Raw genomic sequence first — 4,527 nt, 5'->3', positions numbered from 1 at the left:
TATCCATTGAGCCAACCGCATAGAAGGACGATCAGACGAACGGATGTGAAGCCCTGACTCCTCCCATACTTCCATAGCAAGAGGACAAAACCGGAAGATGTGTTGTTCGTCTTCGTTATCATGCAAACATACTTGACAGTGGCTAGAGCTTATGATACCCCGACGTTGGAGATTGGACGCTGTGGCTAAGCTATGGTGCCAAATCTTCCAAACGAAAACTTTCCATTTAGGCATGATGTTCAACCCCCAGAGATGTCGAAAGAATAATGAATCCTCTGATTTTGTCATGCTGTAAGTGACTTGTTGTTGTTGTTGTAAAAGAGACCCGTAACCCGACTTGGTGGTGTAACTACCGGAGCGGGTTAAAGGCCAATAGTATCTATCGTTTGTGTCAGGCGAGGTTGGCAATTCCATACTCTGAATAATGCGAGCGTCTGACGGAATGAAAAGATCATAGAGTCGACGCACATTCCACCCCTGATTATTAGGTAGAATCAGGTCCGCTACAAGTGTCCTAGCAGCAGTGCGTAAGTTAACCCCATCTCGGAAAGAAGGAATTTTACCTAGAACCCAAGGTTGCGAAGCTGCTCTGATAGCAGTACCGTTACCCACTTTCCAAACACATGACGATTTTAGTGAAGAACTGGCCATAAGGAGACCGCGACGACCTAGCGAAATATTATGTTTAGAGGTTCTGATCCAAGAGGCTTGCTGATTTGTGGACTTAAAAACCTTAGCTAACATTAGCTGAGGATACTGGATGATGCGCCACACCTGTTTCATGAGTAGTGCTTTGTTGAACACTCCGATGTTACGGATTCCTAGACCACCTTGACCTCTCGGTTGTTGAATAACCTCCTTTCTTTTCCAATGAAGCCCCACTTGATAATTATTCTTCCAAAAGAATCGAGCAATCATTGCGTTCAGCTTGTTGGCAATAGTGGTAGGGATCTGGAAAATGGAGAGATGATGCATTATAGTAGCCACTAGAATAGAGTTGATGATTATGAGTTTTATCGGTTGGGAGAGCCATTTTTGGTTCCAAGTGGCTATTTTCCTCGAGACGATATCCAGTAGAAAAGTAAATGAGGAACCTTTGGACCTTGAATATCAACCGCTGACCCCAGATACGAACCAAGCTGTGGTTTATCCTCCAACTGGAGACTAATTTTATAAGCATTACGTTGTTCAAGAGAGATGTTAGGGCTGAATTTCACAAAGGATTTCTGACGATTGATCATCTGTCCCGAGATGTTGCAGAATCTTGAAATGAGTGTATTGATTGATCGACAAGCGTCCTCTGATGCATGAAAGAAGAAGAGGGCATCGTCCGCAAAGAAAAGATGAGACAATGTCGGACCTTGCTTACCAATTTTGATACCTTTAATTCGACGAATATCGGTGGCCAGCGTCGTCATTCGAGAGAGGATGTCCATACAAAAAAAACAGATACGGGGAAAGGGGGTCCCCCTGTCGTAGTCCACACTGTGGGAGAAAAGTGGGAGTTGCCATCCCATTGATGAGCACCCTGTAGGAAACTGTTTCGATACATTGTTGAATAAGCTGGATCCAATGTTGAGGGAACCCATAGGCACCCAAGATTTTTAGTATGAATAACCAACTTACTCTATCGTATGCCTTATTCATATCAAGTTTTAAGGCTGCCAAGTGACGCACTCATGTTCTTTGCTTATTGATGATGTGAGTTATTTCATGAGAAATCAAAATGTTATCATCCATATGGCGTTCTAGGACAAAAGCGTTCTGATAGTCATCTATGAGTTTTGATTGGGAGAAGAGGCTTCATCCTATTGACCATACATTTCGCAATACCTTTGTAGATAACATTACAGAGACTTATAGGGCGAAACTGGTGTACCTCCTCCGGAGGGGTAACCTTCGGGATAAGAACCAGGAGTGTTTTGTTCCATTCATGAAGTATGTGCCCAGAAGAAAAAAGATCTTTTGATTGCCACTCTTACAGAGGGCCCAATAATTTCCCAATGTAGTTTATAAAATTCTGCCGGGACACCATCCAGCCCAGGCAATTTGTCGTTAGCAATATCGAAAATCGCTTCTCGAATTTCCTCATCCGTTATTGAGCGTAACAAATTTTGAGCATCCCCTTGTGACACCCGAGGCAGGTTTAACTCCCTCAGGACTAGATCTATTTCCTCCCCCCTATTACTGTCATTCAAATTCTCATTCTCGAAAGCTTGGTAGAGATCTTGAAAGTAAGATTGGACCATCTGCGCAATGTCATTTTGATTCTCAACCCATTCCCCTGATGGTGTTCGAAGCATATATACAAAATTTTGTTGTTTCTTTTGACGTAATCTATTGAAAAGGAACTTAGAAGGCACGTCTCCCAACTGAAGGTGACGATCTTTGATACGTTGTTGCCAATATCTCAGAGCTAACGAGGCTTCTTCCAAAAGTGACCGATGACGGATAACCAGAGACACCCCTTGATTGATCGTGGAGACTTGATTACCGTGATGTTGGAGATCACTAAATACCTTTCTCCAATTTATGCCCCAAAACAAACGTTTGTCCAAACACCAAACTTTAAGCCTCCTGCGAACTAAATCCAGTTTTCGAGCAAGTGTATACATGGTCGACCCTGCTATTCGCATTCCCCAAATTTCATTTATAGCCGTAATAACCTCCGGATAGAGAAGGCATCAATTTTCTATTTGGTATGGTCTGATGGGTTTTGCATTTGTCGGAGAAGTTTGAAGCCATATAGGAGCATGATCCGATTGGATTATAGGGAGGTTTTGAACGATTGTCGAAGGAAATTCATCTAGCCATTCTTGAGATGTGTAGGCTCTGTCTAAACGCTCCATGATAAGACCTGAATCCGTTCTGTTATTTGTCCAAGTGTAACGGGGCCTAAAAAAAGGCAGGTCATGTAACTGCAATTCGTGTTTCCAGGACACAAATTCTTCCCATCCTCGGATTAAGCTAGCGCCTCCTAGCTTATCAGAGTAAAGGTCCACCTGGTTTATGTCCCCAAGGATTATGTATTTTGTATATGGATGCAATAATTGGTTCAAGTCTGCCCATAATGCCGCTCGGTGTTCTATTTGAGATTCACCATACAAGAAAAGGCAATGCCATATTTTTCCATTCATTGCAGTTATTTTACAGAAAACATAGTTCCTAGAAAGCTTGATTACATCCATGACAAACGGCCCCTAACAAAAAACCGCTAAGCAGCCCCTTGTATCTACATCGTCAACCCCACAAAACGAAGTAGGACAGGTTGCTCTAAGCATACATTCAATATTATCTACACTAGTCTTAGTTTCTTGCAAAAAAAGAAAGGAAGGATGATGGTTCGAAAGAAGCCATCTAAGGTAAGGAATTGTCGGACTTGTTGTATCATTAACTCCACGACAATTCCATGCCAGCACATTCATGATGACCGTTGTGGTTGATTTGGGTCAACCACGTCCCTGTCATTTTTGTCTTAGGAATTACCAACTGCCAGACTCAGGTGCACTATATTTTCGGAGCCCATGCTGTCAAGTTCCTGGATATCTAATGGTGCAGATGTGATGCTTTTATTTTTCTTATTATTCCAAAGGGAAATGTGTTGTGTTGGTGACGCACCTGCCGAACGTTTTCCATGTTGTAAGGGTCTAAGAGGATCATTAGGCACAACTCCAAAAGTGGTTGCCATTTCCACATCTGTTATGGCTTTGCTCCTAACTTGCATATCATTATGATCCCTCAAGATATTAAATCCACCCTTCGCATCCCAATCCTCCATTCGTTTTTTCTGTCGTTTGAACCTGGCTTGGAATTCATCTCCCTCGTATCTGAAAAAAGAGTCTAGGGATTGGCTTTGAGTTTTAGGCGCATCCCTCCTTCGCTTACCCATAAACATAGATGCAGTAACAGGCAACCCCAAAACAATATTCATGGGAGACTCGTTTTGATGGTGTTCCTTGGAGAGGTTATCAGTCGAAGAGTTAGAAATTTCGGTTATTAGCATAGTATCCAGTGGGGACGTGGGAGAATACTCATCATCAGCTCTGCCAGACCAGGTATCCGACTCATGAATCACTTGATGATCAGTCTGAAGCATGGGGTTAAAGGAGTCCGCAAAAGGTGGGGGGAAAGTCTGAATCTCTGATTGATGAGGTTTGAGATATTACGGAGTTCTTCAGGTTCTGGGCTTGATTCCGTTATGGGAAGGTAATCTTGGTGATTATGATGACTATTAAAAAGGGCCACCTGAATTGTGTTGATGGCCTGTTCTTGGGCTCTGGCCTCCCAATTACTCGGCCCAGCCTCGTGTGGACCCGGAGGAGATAATTGCCAACCGCCCACTATGAGACCCTCAAGAGTTTTTGGCGGGTTGTAAGTTTGGTCCATGTGGTGATTATTTGGGCTTGGTGGTCGCGATTCACAAAGTGACCCACATAGATTTCTCACTATGTTAGTTGACCTGCTAGCCCAGTTGGTGATTCCTAATTGATGGAAAAGATTTTTGGGAGAGTTGGTGGGCTGGGGAGG

Source organism: Beta vulgaris, chromosome 1 (assembly GCF_026745355.1).
Source record: "Beta vulgaris subsp. vulgaris cultivar EL10 chromosome 1, EL10.2, whole genome shotgun sequence".
NCBI classification, from domain to species: Eukaryota; Viridiplantae; Streptophyta; class Magnoliopsida; order Caryophyllales; family Amaranthaceae; genus Beta; species Beta vulgaris.
This window is presented reverse-complemented; position numbering follows the sequence as displayed.